The following is a 22510-nucleotide window of genomic DNA, read 5'->3' as shown; positions in this document are numbered from 1 at the left end:
AAGGAAAATCAAATAAATATCAACCCCAAACTTGCATTTTTATGAATAGAATTGTTTGAATTTTTACCACTCTTCTATAACTTACTGATTTGTAAACTAGCTAAAGGCAGTATAATGTATGAATTCCATAGAATCATCTAACTCCATGACAGTGCTAAAGATAACACATAGATTTCCATGAAGACACCCAATAATCTTTATGTTATGTATCAGTCTTTCAGGATAATTTTTCCTGACCAAAGTTAAGTTTATTTAACAGTTATTTATCAAAAGAAGTACGGATGTTTTAAAAATAAAATAAATTTGTTAAAGGGAATATATTTTCTCACATATTTTATTTATTTTTACAAAGAAAGAAATCACAAACTTCCCTCTTCCATTGGAAAACACAAAAGACAGGCATATTTTAAATGGGATATTAGAGAGTTTAAAATGATAGTTTATCAAGATATGGATGATGTTGAGGGAAGCCAATAAGGGATGATACAGCACTGTCAAATTAAAATTAGCACTGCAACTGAATACACCAAGTGTATTTGCCAATGACTGAACAACAAAAAGAGTATTTGCCATCTGCCTCTGTAGACATTGAATCATGTGCTGCTATAGCTGCTGACCTTCAACACACCCTGAGGGGGATTCAGGGGAATTCAGTGAGGCACTCAGTGCTCCAGGGGAACTGGTGGAACAGATCTTTCAATAATTAGATAAATTCAGGAACTAATTTAAGGATCTCAATTCTTGCCAACAAATCTAGTAGAGATGATGAAATTCCATCAGTCACTCAGCTGTGTCCAACTCTTTGAGACCCCATGAACTGCAGAACTCCAACCTTCCCTGTTCTTCACCATCTCCCAGAGCCTGCTCAAACTCATGTCCATCAAGTTGGTGATGCCATCCAACCATCACCCTCTATCATCCCCTTCTCCTCCTGCCTTCAATCTTTCCCAGCATCAAGGTTTTTTCAAATGAGTCAGTTCTTCATATCAGGTGGCCAAAGTATTGGAGCTTCAGCTTCAGCATCAGTCCTTCCAATGAATATTCAGGATTGATTTCCTTTAGGACTGACTGGTTTGATCTGTTTGCAGCCCAAGGGATTCTCAAGAGTCTTCTCCAACACCACAGTTCAAAAGCATCAGTTCTTTGGTGCTCAGCCTTCTTTATGGTCCAACTCTCACATCCATACATGACTAATGGAAAAACCATAGCTTTAACTATATGGACCTTTGTTGGCAAAGTAATGTCACAGCTTTTTAATATGCTATCTAGGTTTGTCAAAGATTTTCTTCCAAGGAGCAAGCATCTTTTAATTTCATGACTACAGTCACCATCTGCAAACAAACTTTCTACACCCGTTGGAAAACTGACAAGAAAAAGAAAAAGATATTTAAAATGGGAAATTGAAATAGTTTAACATGATAACCTATTAAGTTATGGATAGAATTGTGGGAAACTAATAAGGGATAATATAGTACCACCAAGGACCCAGCTCCAGTAGGAAGCCATTACCACAATAAAGCCTGTGAGATCGAGGGGAGAGAAAGAGATCTCAGGAACCCAGAAGGTCCATCCAAAAGGTGCAGCCTCAGCTAAAGTCACCCAGCCATTGACAAACCATAACAGGAACCAGGACAGTAAACCTCATGACATTTCTTATTTTCTTCTTACCTGCCTACTAATATTCAACTAGTGCTACATCTTGGCTAGGAGGCAAGGGAGATGGTTGAAGCAGACCAGGGAAAAAGTGCTTAGGGTGGAGAAAGTGAGAGATCCTAGTGGGAGAAAGGAATATTTTTATCCATTTTCTCAACAGTTTATTTAATTGTTTTTTGTTTGTTTGTTTGTTTTGTCTTTTTAAGAAAGAGAGTAAGCACCATTTTTGGAGTTGACTTGAAAAAAGAAGACACAGGGAGAGTCTTCCAACTTAGTTTATTCACCTAATTTTATTGAACAACAGTGTGAGTCAGACTCTGATTTAAGTGATAATTGATAAGAGGTGATGGCAGATACAGGCCTATATCTCAGACTTATTTAAGTGCTTTTACATGGAAGAAAGGAGAAAATTAGACTGTGTATAAATGGTATGCAGATCACATCTGGTTGTTGTACAATGTATTTTAACTTTTAAGGAAGTGTTTTTAACATTTTTTCTTGCTTGACAAACTCTCAGGTTTACTACATGGTGAGCACCTGGGCCTGGGTGTCCTCCTGCAAAGAATCAGGGAGCACTGTCAGAAGGTGTGGGAGAAGGACCTGAGAATCCTTGTAGTAAGCTGAATTAAATGGCCTTGAAAGTTTACTCTTCCTATAAAATAGAAAAGGTAGTGTGCTTCTTCTCCACCTACACACCAAGGAAAAAATATCATTTATTATTAAAATGTGTTGGACTTAGCCAGAATCCCAAAATATAAATTTCTCATCTCTTTGCTATTAAAAGTTTTGTCTTTACAAATCAGTTCTCCACTTCTGAATTCATCAACAGCACTCAAATGGAATAAAACAAGACGAGTGTGACTAAAGTCATTCTAATGCAACTTACCCAGAATCCTCAGATACAAAGAATTCTATTTTTATGTTATATATCACCTACATTGTCACTGTCATGGGCAACCTGCTTGCTGTGGTGACTATAATTTGCAGCTAGACTTTGAACTCCCTGTTAAATTTCTTCCTGACCTTCCTGTCCTTGATAAATGTCTGCTATCCCCCTTTCATAACACTGAAAATGATAGTTGATTTGCTTTCTGATTCAAAAACTGTCTCCTTCGGGGGCTGCATGGCACAGCTCTTCATTGAACATTTCTTGGGAGCTTCAGAGATTGTCCTTTTGTGGTCATAGCCTATGACCAATAAGTGGCCATCTGCAGTGTGTATGTGCTATATCTGCATTATGTCACCATCATGAACCATCACAGATGCTTCCTGCTGGTGGAGGTGTGTTGGGCAATGAGTTTTCTCCAATTGGCTGTGCAGAACCTAGTCATTTTCTGGGTCCCATTCTGTGGCCCCAACATCTTGGGCCATTTCATGTGTGACATTTTCCCCCAATACACCATGTCTGCACTGACACTTTCTTTGATGGTTTCTTGGCTGCTGCTGGTGTTGGCACTCCTTGTCAATGCTTTTGTAATGTCACTGATATTCTGTGTGTTGTTCCTGTGCATGTCGAGGACTCACAGGGAGGACGAAGCCCTGCCTACCTGTGGCTTCCACATCAGAGTTGTTGTCTTGTTCTCTGTAACCTATATATTTATGTACCTGCAACCAGTAATTACTTTTCCCAAGGGTAAAATCATACCAGTAATACTGTTATCTACACAGTAAGGAATATAGAGGGGAAAATGTCATTAAAATGTTATTAAATAGGAATACAATTTCAAATAAGAGGTGAGCCAATATGAAGATTTTATTTCTATCATGATCATTATATGTTCATATTTTATATGGATTCCCTGGTAGCTCAGTTGATAAAGAATCCTGCTGCAATGAGGGAGACCTGTGTTCAATTCCTGGGTTTGGGAAGATCCACTGGAGAAGGCAAAGGTAATCTTGATATTTTCATGATCTTTATATTTTCATCTTTTATTACTATAAAGACTTTCCCAAACCCCTCAATGACACTAACAGGACTTCTACAACATAGGCAGAGGTAGTATTTAGATCTGCATTCTCCTAAATTTAAATGTGATAGTCTTTCACACACTTCAAAAGACATCACCAAAAACAGCATTTCATCAGACTCTTTCTTCCTTTTTAGTAATAGAAGTTTTATTTTTCCTTTTTCATTATAGAGTTGTATAAGGTGCCTGTGATTTAAGTAATCAGTACTCAGAAAGCTGTATGGCTTACTGGCATTTATGATGATGTGAAATATAAAATAGAAGGAAGACACTTGCCAATACTCTCTTGACACACACTTGATACTCCTAATATTTAAATTGTATTTTATTTCTTGCCCTGTTGGGTAAAATTGTCAGTGATAATAATTAATGTAATTATAATTATATTATATAAATATATATTTATATATTTATAAATATTTATATAAATTTATAGAAACATAAATATTTATATTCATTTATATATTATATTTACATTATATAAATATATATAATATATTTATATATTATATTTATATTTAAAATAATTAATGATAATGAATGATAATTAATTGCATTATATTTAAACTGTTGACTAAATTTTAAAGTGTTTCCAAATGAAAAAAAATTATAAAATTAAAATTTAGTGAACATACTTTATAGAAAACAGTGGAGGATCAGAAAGATTAAATAACTAGATCATAAAACACATGTCAACTTTGAGCCTGAATACTTTTATTCCATATCCTCTAATGTTTTCATTATACAGAATCCCTTCAGGGCTGGTGTTTGATTATGGTTTGGTTGGTGAAAAACTCTTTGTTTATATGCCATAGGAAGTTACACTGTTTTGTTAACAATTATTTGTAGCCAACAAATGAAAGTGTTTTTCAAAAACACATAGTCAAACATACACAAAAAACACTTTACTTATTAGGAAGTTTCTATAATACTTATTTCCTTGAGTTGGAAGTCTTGAAAACTGCTTTACGAGACTATTTATAAGAGATATATAAAAAGAACACAGGGATCTTTACTTTTAAATTGCCCGAAGAATTACTCAGGTAAACAAAATTTTGTTCTGAATGAATTTTAGCTCTTTTCCAAAATGAGGTTGGCTACTAAAATACAAGTCTGTGTATATGTCATCGATGTGTTTATAGTTTCTTCTTTTGATAGAAAGATTCAGCCTCCCCACTACATGAGTAGCAAAGATGATCACAATAAAGGACAGAAATGGTATGGACCTAAGAGAAGCAGAAGATATTAAGAAGAGATGGCAAGAATACACAGAAGAACTATACAAAAAAAGATCTCCATGACACAGATAATCACGATGGTGTCATGACCAGCCTAGAGCCAGACATCCTGGAATGTGAAGTCAAGTGGGCCTTAGGAGACATCACTATGAACAAAGCTAGTGGAGGTGATGGAATTCAGTTGAGTTATTTCAAATCCTAAAAGATGATGCTGTGAAAGTGCTGTACTCAATATGCCACCAAATTGGGAAACTCAGCAGTGGCCACAGGACTGGAAAAGGTCAGTTTTCATTCCAATCCCAAAGAAAGGCAATGCCAAAGAATGCTCAAACTGCTGCAAAATTACACTTACCTCACACGTTAGTAAAGTAATGCTCAAAATTCTCCAAGCCAGACTTAAGCAATACATGAAATGTGAACTTCCAGATATTCAAGCTGGATTTAGAAAAGGCAGAGGAACCAGAGATCAAATTGCCAACATCAGCTGGATCATCAAAAAAAGCAAGAGAGTTCCAGAAAAACATATACTTCTGCTTTATTGACTATATTGGCATAGTCGTTGGACCACAAAAAACTGTGGAAAATTCTGAAAGAGATGGGAATACCAGACTACCTGACCTGCCTCCTGAGAGATCTGTATGCAGGTCAGGAAGCAATACTTAGAATTAAATATGGAAAATCAGACAGGTTCCAAATAGGCAAAGGAGTGTGTCAAGGCTGTATATTGTCACCCTGCTTATTTAACTTATATGCAGAGTACATCATGAGAAATGCTGGGCTGGATGAAGCACAAACTGGAATCAAGATTGCCAAGAGAAATATCAGTAACCTCGGATATGCAGATGACACCACCTTTATGGCAGAAAGTGAAGAAAAACTAAAGAGCCTCTTGATGAAAGTGAAAGAGGAGAGTGAAAAAGTTGGCTTAAAGCTCAACATTCAGAAAACTAAAATCATGGCATCTGGACTCATCACTTCATGGCAAATGGATGGGGAAACATTGGAAACATTGACAGACTATTTTGGGGGGCTTCAAAATCACTGCAGGTGGTGACTGCAGCCATGAAATTAGAAGACACTTTCTCCTTGGAAGAAAAGTTATGACGAAACTAGATAGCATATTAAAAAGCAGAGGCATTACTTTTCCAACAAAGGTCCATCTAGTCAAAGCTATGGTTTTTCCAGTAGTCATGTATGGATGTGAGAGTTGGACTATAAAGAAAGCTGAGTGCTGAAGAATTGATGCTTTTGACCTGGTGGTGTTGTAGAAGACTCTTGAGAGTTCCTTGGACAGCAAGGAGATTCAACCACTCCATCCTAAAGGAAATCAATCCTGAATATTCATTGGAAGGACTGATGTTGAAACTGAAACTCCAATCCTTTGGCCACTTGATTAGAAGAACTGACTCATTTGAAAAGACTGTGATGCTGGGAAAGGTTGAAGGCTGGAGGAGAAGGGGATGACAAAGGTTGAGATGCTTGGATTGCATCACCAATTTAATGGACATGAGTTTGAATAAGCTCTTGGAGTTGGTGATGGACAGGGAGGCCTGGTGTGCTGAAGTCCATGGGGTCTCAAAGAGTCAGACATGACTGAGCAACTCAACTGAACTGAACCGACATGAGTAGTATACGCTTTGTTGAAGAAATCTGTAGACTTCATAATGCAAAATTATTTAGCACACATATCATGGTTATGAAGATGTAATGAGGCACACTACTTCAAGATTCAGTTCAGTTCATTTCAGTCACTCAGTTGTGTCCGACTCTTTGCAACCCATGAATCACAAAGCTATGGAAAAACCATAGCTTTGACTAGATGGACCTTTGTTGGCAAAGTAATGTCTCTGCTCTTTAATATGCTGTCTAGGTTGGTCATAACTTTCCTTCCAAGGAGTAAGCGTCTTTTAATTTCATGGCTGCAATCACCATCTGCAATGATTTTTAGGATACAGGAACTTTATTTCACCAGGGCTTTTCCCTGGGGGTTTAGATGGGAAAGAATCCACCTGCAATGCAGGAGACCTGGGTTCAGTCCCTGTGATGGGAAGATCTCCTGGAGAAGCTAATGGCTACCAACTACAGTATTCTTGCCTTGAGATTTCCATGGACAGAGGAGCCTGGCAAGCTACACTCCATGCAGTCTCACAGTCAGACATGACTGAGTGATTCACACACACACACACACACACACACACACACACACACACACACACACAAACACACACACACCATCATCTTCTTTAAACAGTTTTTCCTTTTTCTGCAAATAGTTTACCGAGGTACATTGTTTCTGCATTCTGTGATTCTGCCCATGACAATATGATAATTGGCACAAAAATTGTTATATTTGTTTCTACTTCAATTAGAAGTGTATCTGGAAGAGTTTTGAGACCACAGTTGAACTACAGAAACTTTTCCATTCCTGGTAAACAACTTAGGAAATGCCCTTCTGGGTTGAGAGTCTTTTGGAGTAGACTAATGTGACTTGTGCTCTTGAAGGTTTTATTATTTTTAGAACATGTTTCTCTATGTATTTAAATGAATGAAGCTGCCCATAAGAATAATTTGTTAGGTATGTGGTTTTGTAAAATTAGTCTCTGAAAATATCAAACATCATAACATACCTCACCTAGTTTCTTATCAATGATGGTAAAATCTACGTGTTATTTCTTCTGCTTTGTTTCTGGTTTATCCTTCAAGTTTGAGAATCTGTATTTCTATCTCTCCAGGGGTTTTAATCACTCTGTTCTTGAATTTGTATTCTAGACATGACTTTCCTGGTATAGCTTCAGGAAGTCTTCTTTGAATAATTATTTTTATGGACAGTCTTCACAGATTTAGAGCTAACTCTACTCTTTTTTCCTTTTCATGCTTGACTAGGCCCTGGGGTGCTGGACTAGACAGGTATAGAGGTTCTAAAGTTGTCTCTTTAACCACACTGTAGATATTTAAGCAGAAGCTGGATGATCACTCAATGGGCCATTTTGAATAGACATCAATCTTTATGAGGTTGGGAACAATGACTTTGTCAGTACATGTTAATTCTGATATGACTCTGGCTTTAATTCCAGAGTTGAAAGACAAGTTCAAGACACTTTCATGACAACACTTCAGAAAACATCCATATCCCTTATAGTTCTTTATTTTTTTCAAATCTTCATTCAGATTGCCTTTGGCATATGCCATCACAAATATCACAGCACAATAATATGGATGTGTCTAGTCAAACTAGGTTTAGTTACAAGTTTTCAGTTTTCCTAAACTCTTTTCCTGTGTGACACATGTTGCTCATAATGACCAGATTCTCTGAAACTAGTTGACAGTTATGTCCAATTTATTTTTCTTATTAATGAAAGTGTATTTGAACATGTTGAGTGAGGCTGTTTCTATGCAGGAATATTCCTGAGTCAAATTGTATTACATTCATTTACAAAATTATTTTAAATGTTAGTACTGATTTCTTTCAGTAGATAATTATACTGAGCTTTACAGTTGGTGGCAGCATAAACGTGTAATGTCACTCTACTTGTAAAATATTAATTTAAAAGTAAGGAGCCTGGTCCAGGATCTAGTGAACTGGCATCTTATTTCCCCTTGGCAAATGGCTTTCTTATCCCCCATCTTCTATTTCCTTGTTATAAATTGCCAATATTATTGCCTATTTTTTCAATTCCATATGGATGTTGTACAATTAAATTTAAATGAAAAAATACATTTTACCATCTCTGAATACAATTGAAGAGTAAATTATTTTCATCATTATCATGTCAATCTAAATCCAGAATTGGCACAAGAAACAACTACTTTGAAAAAGTACTGTAAAATTTACCTGAGGTGAAGTGCCAATATTATAATAGGACTTAGAACTGATCACTCAAAGTAAATCTGAAGGCAGTATTTAAAAATTATGACTGGCATGGATGGTAGATCAATTTAAAATATTATAGTAAAAATTAAAAACTCAGATAGTTCACTGCCTAAATATTTTACGTATACAATACTAAATATTCAATCTCCATACTAAGCTCATTTGTTATAAAAAAGCTAATTTTGTAAGTATTCAAAGTTTTTTTCTCTTATAGTATTTGACCTTCATGTAGACTCAAGGAAAAGCTCAAAATTAAAGATGAGTACTATAGAACTTCTCCTCCACTGTTAGGTTAACTTACCTGAAATACTTGAATCATTGGCAGAGCTGCTAATGATGATGTAATACCTCTGAGGTCCTGTTAGCGACAGCTAAGAAACTTTACAGAATTTGCCCCCAAACATGATATATAGAAGTGCTTTGAAAGCTTATCCAAAGATTCCATTTATAAATCAGAAAATATGCTTATTGTAGCTGAGCTAGTTGGTATTTTGCTAGTTTACAATTTTGCTTCTTTCTTGGTGAAGTAACTGTTGCTGGAACCTATGTCAGACACGTTCACAGGTTAGTCTTTTTTTTTTCCCCCAGGAAATTGTATAATCATGGACTCTGAGAATTAAATATAATCGACAAATCATATAATTACCCCTCATCCTCACCTGACACTGAGATTCCTTTTTCATCATACAAAACATCAAGAATGACAGATTCAAGTATGATGCCACCAACTTAGAAGTAAAAATATCTCTTTGTATTGATATGATTTTAAACTAGTTAGAATCATACTGCAATTAGTTAGAATTAAATTAGTTGGAATAATTATATAATTTAAAAGAGCATCTACAATTTTCTTGACTTTACAGAATGTTAGTATGATATTTCACAATTTTTAAAAGCACCTGTTAAAAACTACACATTGGTTAAAGAGATGCACTATACTGTAATCATCTGTTTCTCCAGTGTTGAACAATCCACATCATTTCTAAATTTCCCACAGATCATAATAACTGTGTCGAGCATACTTGTAAATATTAATATTTCTTCTCTAAAATATTTTCCATAGGATTTGTTAGTAGAAAGAGTATTGTGGAAACAAAGAAATATGAAAAAGTTATTTCTGCTTCTTCCTAGTTATTTTCAAAAAGCTTTTGGTAATTGCATCTAACCTTGCTTTATGTCATTTCATTTCATTTCTGATCTGTTGGGGATCCCACCTCAGAATAAGGAAATTTGGTTGGACTGCTGCACTTTGTGTCCGCATATGTATAAGACTTAATTTAGGTGATTACACAGTAAGCCTCTGTACCCATTTATCTTGGAAAAGAAAGACTTATTTTTTTTGTAGAATAGAGTTCATTACATTTATATTTTCTCATCTCTTTTTGTTCAGAAGTTATGCCCCCAGATTTCTTATTCTTTTAGTAATGAAGTATCCTGTAACCAGGAATGATGATGTTGGGTACTCTGGGAAGATAGGAGAAGAAGGCATGAGAATGCATGTAGCAGAAACATAAAGAGTGGGCAACTCATGCTTATAATGGAAGGATGCCTTGTTGCTCTTTGGTAATGAAATTTCAGCCATTAAGTGTATTTAACAGGGACACTCTTTATGACTGTGTGAACAATATGTATTAACATGCACACTAATCTGCTTATTGAATGCTTATTGAATAAGTGAACTTGTAATAAGTGCTTATCACAAGTAAAAGGTTTTATATATGTTTCTGTTAGTCTGTGTATTACCTTTGTTTAGTCACTAAGGTGTGTCTGACCCTTTGTGATCCCATGGACTGTAGGGTGTTCTGTCCATGGAATTTCCCAGGCAAGAATACTGGAGTGGGTTGCCTTTCCCCTCTCTAGGGGATCTTCCTGATCCAGGGATTGAACCCACATCTCCTGCTTTGGCAGGCAGATTCTTCACCACTGAGCCACCTAGGAAGCCAAGTCTGTGTGTACATGTTTATATGTGTAGTACATTATCTGTTTTACCTAGAAGACTATTTTGTTCTGTTCTCTACATTACATTTTATTTTTAGAACTCTGAAAATAAGGATTTCCTTTGCTTAAAAAAATTCTTGTGTACTGAAAAACTTCATGCAATTTTTTTTTCAATCCAAGTCTAGAGAAGCTAGCCTGAATATGACTGATATGATTATGCTAAATTTTATGTGGAACATAGTTTTAGAGAATAAAAATATCAATAAAAATGCCATAATTATCTTGAAAGTAAAATGATCCAATAATATATTCTTTCCCAGAGACAATGAATTATTTTCATACTTACCCCATAAAGGGTGTCAAAAACTATTAAACTAGAAAGCACTGCCTTTCAAATGTTTATTTATGTTTCTCATCAAGTAGAGAAAAATAACAAACAGAGCAAGAGAAAAAGAGCACTAATTCCTCTTAGGTTCACAGTCTGGTTGTTGTTGTTTAGTTGCCAAGTTGTGTCCAACTCTTTTGGGACCCCATGAACTGTAGCCGGCTAGACTCCTCTGTCCATGGAATTTTCCAGGCAACATTACTGAAGGGGGTTGCCATTTCTTTCTCCAGGCAATCTTCCTGACCCTGGGATTGAACCCGGGTCTCCTGAATTGCAGGTGGATTTTTACTGTAATGTAAGAACATTCTGGGAGAAGGCAATGGCACCCCACTCCAGTACTCTTGCCTGGAAAATCCCATGGACAGAGGAGCCTGGTAGGCTGCAGTCCATGGGGTCGCTAAGAGTCGGACACGAATGAGTGACTTCATTTTCACTTTTCACTTTCATGCATTGGAGAAGGAAATGGCAACCCACTCCAGTGTTCCTGCCTGGAGAGTCCCAGGGACGGGGGAGCCTGGTGGGCTGCCGTCTATGGGGTCCCACAGAGTCGGACACGACTGATATGACTTAGCAGCAGCAGCAAGAACATTCTGGGGAAGAGTCATACTCTTACCCATGGAAAATGGCAATTCACAAAGTATTTATGCATCATCTAGTATCATCTAGTATGTTTCAGGCACTTCAGACACTATGCCAGGCACTACGGTAAGTGAGGAAACACACTTGAATAGTATGTGAGTTCTGAAAGGGACCAGACAGAATGTGTCACCAAAGACTTATAATCATTTCCCAAAACATCTAGTTTATGACAGATATTTATTGATGTTGTCTTCCTTTCCACAGTTTGAGCAAAGGGTTCAAATGTAAATACCCATGAAAGAGAAAATAACTCTTACTTGTGGGCCGCACTTACAAGATACATCTGAGAATTAAATTTGTAAGATGATAGAGGAGGGCTGGAGTCATGGAGTACTGCGATGACTTAGGACAGCACACGGAGTTGGAACCAGAATGAAAATCCATGTCTCATGCAGATAGCCCAGTGTTTTCTCAGTAAACTGCACATCAGATCTTGCCCCTATAGATATTTTACAGTTGACAGGGGACAGGTGTCTGAAGCTAAAATGCCATCCTGTAAGAAGCAGGAAGACTTGAAAGAAGTACTGGGACAAAATTGCCAAGGACATGCTCCACTGTTAAAATGACTGCACTATTTTTGTTCTCAGAAATTCAGACCACAATCCTTTCAGGATTAAAAGGTATCCCTCTTTCTTCCATTGTAGGTAATTAGGGGCCCAGGAAAGATGGTTATTTCCTAAATGGACATCCTTACACTGCCCAATAATGTGACTGAATTTGTTCCCCTGGGACACAAGCAGAATCCACACTTACAGAAAATATTCTTCACCGTCTTTCTGTTCATTTTCCTATTCACTGTGCTGGCCAACTTGCTCCTTGTCGTCACCATCTCCCTCAGTCCCACTCTTTCTGCTCCCATGTACTTCTTTCTCACTCACTTGTCCTTCTTAGATGCCTTCTTCACCTGTGTGAGCACGCCCAAATTGATCACTGACCTGCTGCACCAGAGGAGAATCATCTCCGGGGTGGCTGCCTGACTCAGCTCTTTGTGGAGCACTTTCTGGGAGCATCAGAGATCATCCTCATCGCCATGGTCTATGACCGCTATGCGGCTATCTGCAAACCTCGGCACTACACAACCATCATGCGAAAAGGGCTCTGCCAGCTCCTGGTGGTGGTGTCCTGGATCGGGGGGATCCTACATGCCACTGTGCAGATTCTCTTTATGGCCGACTTGACCTTCTGTGGTCCCAATGTCATTGACCACTTCATGTGTGATTTCTTCTCCCTGATGGAACTTGCCTGCAGCGACACCTACCGACCCGGAATGGTGGTGGCAACTAACAGTGGGGGCATGTGAGTGCTTATTTTCTCCATGTTGTTGGGTCTCTTACATAATCGTATTGAGCTCTCAGAAATCCCATGGCTCTGAAGGAAGGCGCAAAGCCCTCTCTACGTGTGGCTTCCACTTTACAGTAGTGGTATGCTTTTTTGTCCCTTGTATATTAACTCACTTGCGCCCCGTAGCCACTTACCGTACAGACAAGTGGGTGACTGTGTTCTTTGCAATCTTCACTACCATGCTAAATCCTATTATTTATACAGTGAGAAATGCAGAGGTTAAAAATGCCATGAGGAGTTTGTTGAAGAAGAGAATAACTTAGAGTAGTCATGAGCCAATTTAGTATCATTTGTGTACCTAGGGAGGACTGTACCTGTTGTAAGTTGTGAAAGAATACTAAGAATTTGCAGATCACTGGCAGAAAATAAATATCTAGAATCTAATACTTATTGATGATTTAATGACTAGGTGTATTTTAGGCACATTCATAAATTTTGCTGCACTTTACCAAGGCTTCAGTGTTCGTGTTCATAGATTCAGACTGGACAATGGGAAGAACAAGCATAGACCCCCTACTTTGTTGACTGTAGAATAAGTTTTTGTTTTTTTCCTAGAGTCTTACTGCTGCTTTAGTAAATTCTTCATTTATTTGGATGAAATTGTTTTTTTTTTTTTCCATAGAATCTTGATCTCAAAATTTTTTTTTCCCTTTTTTGCTTAGTCTGTGTTAAAGCAAATAGGGGACAGAAATTCTTCAATAGATACATGTGGAAGGGACATTTGAGTGTGGAAATCCCAGCTTACTTTTTGTCTTAATATACCTTGAATTTACCAAAAGCAAAAAGAGAGACACCCACAAAAGGAAAAACAGATAATTCATAATCTATCTCTAGTTCTTCTTTGGAATACAAAATAAACCAGAAATTTTGAAATTACTCTTAATGTGCTCTAATTTTCTTAACTTCATGGATCACAGTGTTTCTTGAATATAAAGGGAACATTTTGTCTTTCTATACTAAAACTTGAAGAACCATTTGAAAAAGGTTAAGCATTTTTCACAAATCTCAACATAAAAGCATAGTTAGGTTTCAAAGCTGTTGCTCTGTAGGCCTCCTACATATATTAATATTTACATTAAATGAACATTTTAACTACCAGGTGAATTCACCTCAGTTTATATATACATGTAATAAACTAGTGGTTCCATTATCAATATCCCCACTTTACAGAGAAGGAAATTGAAGCCAAGAGAGGTTTACTAATCTACTTGACTCACAATACTCTTCTTGCACCGTAAAATGTGTGGGGAGCTATTGTATCGAAACACAGCTTCCTTTCAAAAGTTTCAGCTATAAACTTCCAATTTACGTCTTTAAAAATCAGTCTTATTTTCTTTCAAATGAGACATTGTGACTATGGTTTGTGTAAGTCTATAGATAAGAAAATTTTCTGCAGTCTTAAAGGTTTAGTTTGTCTTTCCAAGACTATGATGTCAATATGTTCTAGCTTTATATCACCTGTAGGCATGTACTTTAGCATTGCAATTTTTTTCCTCATTTTGAAAGTTCAACTTATACCACTTCTCTTTCACAGAAGACCAACTATTATGGTCTTTCTTTCAAAATGGTAGTGATATAACAAAGAAGCACCCTATGAGGCCTTCGAGAATAGACTCCTGGCCATGTCAACCACTGTCCTTTTGTCTGTAGAAAATCTCTGCCAAAGAATAAATTTAATCAGAGAAGTAAGAAAATGCAGAAGGAAAGGAAAATAGTCAAGAAAAACAAAATGATGATAGTTTCGCCATTAAACAAAGTCAAGAACTTTTAGTGCTTGTTCTAGGTCTATACATAAGATTCTGAGCTATGTTCTTTGCAGACACTGAAACCCCTACCACGTGGAAGAAGCTAACTGTACGCTGCCCAGAAGATGCAGACTTTAGAACCAGATGGTTGATGATGTGACTCCCAATTACCTCATCACCAACCAATCAGAAGAAAGTCTATGAGCTACACAAGCCCTGCTTCTCAAACACTGTAAGGCTCTTCACTACCATCTCCAAGGGGGGAACACATTCTTGAGGGCACTAGTACACTGTGGTCCCATTTACCAGTCAAAGCAATAAAGCTTTTTCTTTCTACTTTACCAAAAATTTTGTCCCAGAGATTTAATCTGGCAACAGTGTCCAGAAGCCAAATTTCTGCAACAATGGTAATCTATAACAGAAAAGAATCTGAAGAAATATATATATATATATATATATATATACACACACACACACACACACACAAGCACACATGTACATACATGTCTCTCTCTCTCTGTCTATATATATATATATGTATATAACTGAATCACATTATTATTCACTTGAAACTAACACAACATTGTAAATTAACTGTACTTAAAAAAAGGAAAACTGAAAAAGTTAAAAAAAATCCACCAATATTATTATGATAATGGATTTTTGGGGGGTAGAAAAAAAAATCCTCTTCAGGTATATTTCTATTAGTTAAATTAAGGACTGATACACATCTTCATAAAAATGAAGTGGCTAAGGTGAAATTTCAGAAAGTGGGAGATACCTGCAATGCTCCTCTATCCATGTAAAGAATACCTGGTCATCATACATTCAGTTCAGTTCAGTCACCCAGTTGCGTCTGACTCTTTGCGACCCCATGGACTGCAGCACACCAAACTTGCCTGTCCATCACCAACTCCCGGAGATTACTCAAATTCATGTCTATTGAGTCAGTGATGCCATCCAACCATCTCATTCTCTGTCATCCCCTTCTCCTCCCACCTTCAATCTTTCCCAGCATCAGGGTCTTTTCCAATGAGTCAGTTCTGCACATCAGGTGGCAAAAGTATTGCAGTTTCAGCTTCAGCATCAGTCCTTCCAATGAACATTCAGGACTGGTTTCCTTTAGGATGGACTGGATGGATCTCCTTGCAATCCAAGGAACTCTCAAGAGTCTTCTCCAGTCCACAGTTCAGAAACATCATTCTTTGGCACTCAGCTTTCTTTATAGTCCAACTCTCATGGACTTTATAGTCCAACAACATGACTACTGGAAAAACCATAGCTTTGACTAGATGGCCCTTTGTTGACAAAGTAATATCTCTGCTTTTTAATATGCTGTCTAGTTGGTCATAGCTTTTTTCCAAGGAGCAAGCATCTTTTAATTTCATGACTGCAGTCATTTTGGAGTCATCTGCAGTGATTTTGGAGCCCAACAAAGGAAAGTCTGTTAATGTTTCCAATGTTTCCCTATCTATTTGCTATGAAGTGATGGGACCAGATGCCATGATCTTAGTTTTCTGAATGTTGAGTTTTAAGCCAACTTTTTCACTCTCCTCTTTCACTTTCATTAAGAGGCTCTTTAGCTCTTCACTTACTGCCATAAGGGTGGTGTCATCTGCATATCTGAGGTTATTGATTATTTTTCCTAGCAATTTTGATTGCAGCTTATGCTTCCTCCAGCCTAGCGTTTCTCATGATGTACTCTGCATATTAAGTTAAATAAGCAGGGTGACAATATACAGCCTTGACATACTCCTTTCCCTATTTGGAACCAGTCTGTTGTATGGTTTATCACTGTGTCTGGAAAAGTAGGATGCATTTACAGTAAGGAGTCAATAAATGACAAGTAATGTATTTGTCAATGAAATGTCATAAAGTTACTGATTTTAAATTAATGTCTGCTTATACTTTTACTGCTTTCTCATTCTTTTATTTTTAACTGTATTCTTACTTTTGCCTTAATTTTATTTATTGTACTGGTTAAAATATTTAGTTCTGTGAAACTATCCTTTTTATTCAATTTTGTTTATCTTGCATAGGAAAGTTAATATATTTCAATTTTTTTTTTAATAAAAATATAAGTGCTGGGAAACACACACACACACACACACACACACACACACAGTGAAGTAATGTAGAGCGAAACTTTTCCCCATCCCATACCAGATTCTCCCAGTCCTTCCTGTGCAGTCATTGCACTCTGTTGCTAGGATTCTTCAAGTAAAAATGTGCAAATACAGGACATTTTTATGTATTTATTTATGCTTATGTTTCAGTGTATAAATTTTGGGCTTTTCTAGTGGCTCAGAGGTGAAGAATCTGCCTGCAATGCAGGAGACTCAAATTTGATCCCTGGATTGGGAAGAGCCTCTGGAGAAGACAATGATAACTCACTCCACCATTCTTGCCTGGATTATTCCATGGACAGAGGAGCCTGGGAGACTACAGTTCACAGGGTTACAAAGAGTTCAACACAACTGAGTGACTTTCACTTCCAAATACAACACATGGTATTTTCATATATTTGCATTTCTCTTTCAGTGTATAAATTGTGCCTTTTACTATTCAACCTCCTGAATATTGTTAGATACCAGTTTCTATAGGTCTAACTCATTCTAGTTTCCTCCTACTACTTAACTTCTTTAAAAAAAAATACACTGCAATTAATTCATCTGGCCTTCATCATGTTTTCCCCAGTCTTTTTCAACTTTAAATAATTCCGCAATGAAATTTTGAAGTTTCCTGCATATGAGCTCCTAGAAATGGAATTGCTGAGTCAACCGTTTTATGCATTTAAAATGTTGATGTTCACTGTTATTGCCAGAATGTCATCAATTTAGGCAGTTTTTGCAGATTTCAAATGATTTGTATTCCTTTTCTGTGAACTGCTTATGAGTGAATTTTACATGTTTTCTTGGATTGCTGATCTCTTCCACACTGTTTGGTAAAAGTGTCCACTTTTACCAATGTTTATTCTTCCAGTTCATGAAAATGAAGTATCTTTACTGTATCTTTAATTTCTTTCATCAAGTCATATATTTTTCAATGCATCATACTTTCACCTCCTTGCTTAAATTTATTCCTTTCTTAAAAACTAATCATTTATTTTTTATGGAGGATTTTCCCTCCAAGGAAAGCCATGTGTGATTATTTAACTGGAATAAATATCTTCTCATCTTTAATAAGTTGAGCATAATGAGCAGATTTATTTGGGAAGAGTTTCAATGATCAAAATATACTTGTAATATTTTCATTATTTTTAGTTAAAGGATATATTATGTTCAAAACACATTTTTTAAAGATTCCCACAATTTCTTCAGAAAATATGAATAGTTTATGGTTGTAAAATGTCTCTATTGAGACTACAGATTTATTTTCTATATGATAAATTAAGCTATAGTTAATATTTTAAATTTATTTAATTAGTGGAAGATTTTATCATGTTTCTTTCTTTAAAAAGTGACCTTTTAAGATTAATAGAGCTCATTGCAGATTTCAAAAAATAATATAAGAAATATGACATAAAATCTTGGTTCACGGCTCTACAAACAAAGACAGCACATATTAATATTTAGGCACATGAGTTACTCTTGCATCTATAAGATACTCTTCATATACTATTTTGTTTATGTTGCTTAAAATATTAAGGTCAAAGAATGTTTCCAAGTTGTAATACTTATCATAAAGAAGCTCTAAAAATAATCTGAATAAACATGGTGTAAATGCAGAAAAATAACCAAATCTTACTTATTTTCCAATTTGGCAATCATATTATCTCCTTAAGTTTACTAGCTTTGTTATGAGTTAAATTTTCATAAAGATGATTGTTTCACCTTCCCTGATACTCTAGAATATCTGGTAAAACCTCCACTATTTTTCAATATCCCCATCTCTTTGTTTATAATGTTTCATAACCTCTATAGAGATGCAGGCTCTGGTTTTTATGTATAAATTTAGCATGATTCATCATACATTAGCTTCAAACATGCACTATGGAACTTGATAGCAGACATTTCAAGTGATATCATTGTTAAGAAAGATTCTGACAATATATGCCATTCTTATTGCTCTTATTAATGGAACACAGATTTGGCAACCCCCTCCAGTATTCTTGCCTGGAGAATCACATGGACAGAGACATCTGGGGCATGGCAGGCTACAGTCCACGGGTCACAAAGAGTCAGACATGACCGAGCGGCTAACACACACAGCCAAATCATTTATGAGACCAACATGCACGTGCTTAGCTTCTCAGTCGTGTCCGACTCTTTGTGACCTCATAGACTGTAGCTCGGCAGGCTCTTCTGCCCATGGAATTTTGCAGGCAAGAATACTGGAGTGGTCGCAATTTCCTTCTCCAGGGGATCTTACTGATCCAGGGATCAAACCTGTGGTTCCTGTGCCTCCTGCATTGCAAGATAATTCTTTACCCTCTAAGCCATCAGGACATCACTAACACTGATTGCCAGGTTTTTTTTTTACCAGACTATATTGCTTTAGTTGACAGAGACATTGTTCGTGAAATCCTCCCTCTCTCTCAGAAAACAGTCTTGAAATAAAATATTAACTGCCTCTAATATGGTTAGAAGCATATGATTGAAGAAATTTATTGTTCTGGATTCACGTGGGGCTAAGGATATGGGGCAATGGATGCTTTTCACTAACAAATGACACTAAATGAGAAACCTCATATCAAGATTTTTATACCTTTTACATAGTTCTTATATTCAAATTTATTATATTTCTTGTACTTGTCAAAGTCTTCTTAAACACAGTATTATTCACCAAATAATAGCAAACATTTGTTTTATCAAATCTTAAGTAATTTGTTCCTCCACTTTTGGATGTTGCTATAAAAATGAAAGTCTAAGTCCCTCTCCAGAATCATAATTTAAATCCTTTCTAATGTGGTAGTATGTGAAGGGGGACCTTTGGGAAATAACTAAGTCGTGAATGTAGCATTCTGATGTTTGGGGTTATAGTGTGTATGTGAAAGCCACTCAGCCATGTCCGACTCTTTGCAAAACATGGACCATACAGTCCATGGAATTCTCCAGACCAGAATACTGATGTGGGTAGCCTTTCCCTTCTCCAGGGGATATTCCCAACCCAGGGATTGAACCCAGGTCTCCAGCATTGCATGTGGATTCTTTATCAGCTGAGCCACAAGAGCAACCCAAGAATACTGGATTGGGTAGCCTATCCCTTCTCCAGCAGATCTTCTCAACCCAGGAATCACCAGAGTCTCCTGAATTGCCGGCAGATTCTTTACCAACTGAGCTATGAGGAAAGCCCAATGAGCAGCATAGTGACAACAATTAACAGTATTGTTTATATGCTGAAAGTTGCTAACAGTAGATCTTCAGTTCAGTTCAGTTCAGTTCAGTCGCTGAGCCATGTCCGACTCTATGCGACCCCATGAATCACAGCACTCCAGGCCTTGCTGTCTATCACCAACTCTCAGAGCCCACCCAAACTCATGTCCATCGAGTCGGTGATGCCATCCAGTCATCTCATCCTCTGTCATTCCCTTCTCTTCCTGCCCCCAATCGCTCCCAGCATCAGGGTCTTTTCCAGTGAGTCAGCTCTTCGCATGAGGTGGCCAAAGTATTGGAGTTTCAGCTTCAGCATCAGTCCTTCCAATGACACCCAGGACTAATCTCCTTTAGGATGGACTGGTTGGATCTCCTTGCAGTCCAAGGGATTCTCAAGAGTCTTCTCCAACACCATAGTTCAAAATCATCAATTCTTCGGCACTCAGCTTTTTTCACAGTCCAACTCTCACATCTGTATATGACCACTGGAAAAGCTATAGCCTTGACTAGACAGACCTTCATTGGCAAAGTAATGTCTCTGCTTTCTAATATGCTATCTAGGTTGGTCATAACTTTCCTTCCAAGGAGTAAGCGTCTTTTAATGCCATGGCTGCAATCACCATTTGCAGTGATTTTGGAGCCCCCAAAAATAAAGTCTGACACTATTTCCACTGTTACCCCATCTATTTACCATGAAGTGATGGGACCAGATGCCATGATCTTAGTTTTCTGAATGTGGAGCTTTAAGCCAACTTTTTCACTCTCCTCTTTCACTTTCATCAAGAGGCTTTTTAGTTCCTCTTCACTTTCTGCCAGAAGGGTGGGGTCATCTGCATATCTGAGGTTATTGATATTTCTCCCGGCAATCTTGATTCCAGCTTGTGCTTCTTGCAGCCCAGTGTTTCTCATGATGTACTCTTCACATAAGTTAAATAAGCAGGGTGACAAGATATAGCCTTGACGTACTCCTTTTCCTATTTGGAACCAGTGTGTTGTTCCATGTCCAGTTCTAACTGTTGCTTCCTGACCTGCATACAGGTTTCTCAAGAGACAGGTCAGATGGTCTGGTATTCCCATCTCTTTCAGAATTTTCCACAGTTTATTGTGATCCACACAGTCAAAGGCTTTGGTGTAATCAATAAAGCAGAAATAGATGTTTTTCTGGAACTCTCTTGCTTTTTCAATGATCCATCAGATGTTGGCAATTTGATCTCTGGTTCCTCTGTCTTTTCTAAAACCAGTTTGAACATCTGGAAGTTCAGTAGATCTTAAATGTTCTCAACTCATACACACAAACATTAATTATGTGAGGCGGTGAATGTGATAGCTAACATTACTATGGTAACCTTTTTGCTCTATATGCATAATATATTATAGACACATCAAATAATCTTTATTGTACAGTAGGTACAATAAACCTTACAGTAGGTTTGGTGAATGGAGATCTGTACTGAATATTCAGAATTCAATTCAGGAAAATCATGGTTCCTCACCAAGTCACCTCCAAACCGAGATTTTTGAAGAAAGGAAATATCAAACATTTTTTAAAATAAGACCTCTGTAATATCACCTCAAATACATGCTATAGACCTTCAATCTAATCAGTTAAAAAATAAATTCTAAAAATAAATTTTAGATACATATAATTAAATAGCTGAATGGTTGCCCATTACATTTTCACATGGTTCTTAGTTCTACTGCTGATATCAACAAAAGACCAGTCATGTGAAACCAAATAACTTTGTTATATATAATTTCGAGGTTTACCTTAAAATTAAATGCAGGCCAGACTTATATGCATCTGGGTAAATTTTGAGGAAAAAAATCCTAATCATGAAATATGTGGGTAATGTAACCAATTGCTTGTAATAACAAAGATGTTAACTGTGATGCTAACGATGATAGGGGTAGCATGCTTCTGGTTCTAATTACTTTCTGTGTAGTAACTCATTGAATTCTTATATGTTAGATAAGTTACTATGATGAGTCCCATTTTAGAGATGGGAAAACTAGGGTTAGTTATCTTGTGCAAAGCCATCCAGTGACATAAGTATCCAAAATCCACTATTGAAGGCGACTGCAGAGACTGTACCTTAAACCACCGTACCGTATGCCTCTTTCATCTCTGTGTGATCTCTGGTTTATTTCTGTGTTAACACAGAAGAGAAACAGGATAAATGGTGGCATGTTGCCTCATGTATTTTTAAAATTTTAGGCTGATAACTGGGAACCCTGAAGTCTCTAAGGAGGTCTTGTCTGAGGGTATGTTTTTCCTTCATCTGGTGTCCCAATGGTGCAACCAACTGAAGACCACTTTTTATGTTATTCTGTCAATTTGGTGCTTCCCAGGTCCTGTATATGTTTTAAATGTGAAACCCTAAACAAGTACAAATCTTGATTATGAATTCTGAATGGACA

The 22510-nt window shown here is 36.9% G+C and overlaps 1 pseudogene; it reads left to right on the top strand.

Annotated features, from left to right (window-relative positions):
• The first annotated feature begins 12371 nt into the window (after positions 1-12371).
• Positions 12372-13295, top strand: LOC122675168 (annotated as a pseudogene).
• Positions 13296-22510: the final 9215 nt, after the last annotated feature.

This window comes from Cervus elaphus, chromosome 19 (assembly GCF_910594005.1).
Source record: "Cervus elaphus chromosome 19, mCerEla1.1, whole genome shotgun sequence".
Classification (NCBI taxonomy): Eukaryota; Metazoa; Chordata; class Mammalia; order Artiodactyla; family Cervidae; genus Cervus; species Cervus elaphus.
The sequence above is the reverse complement of the archived record's forward strand: the minus strand, read 5'-3'. Positions and strand labels throughout refer to the sequence as shown.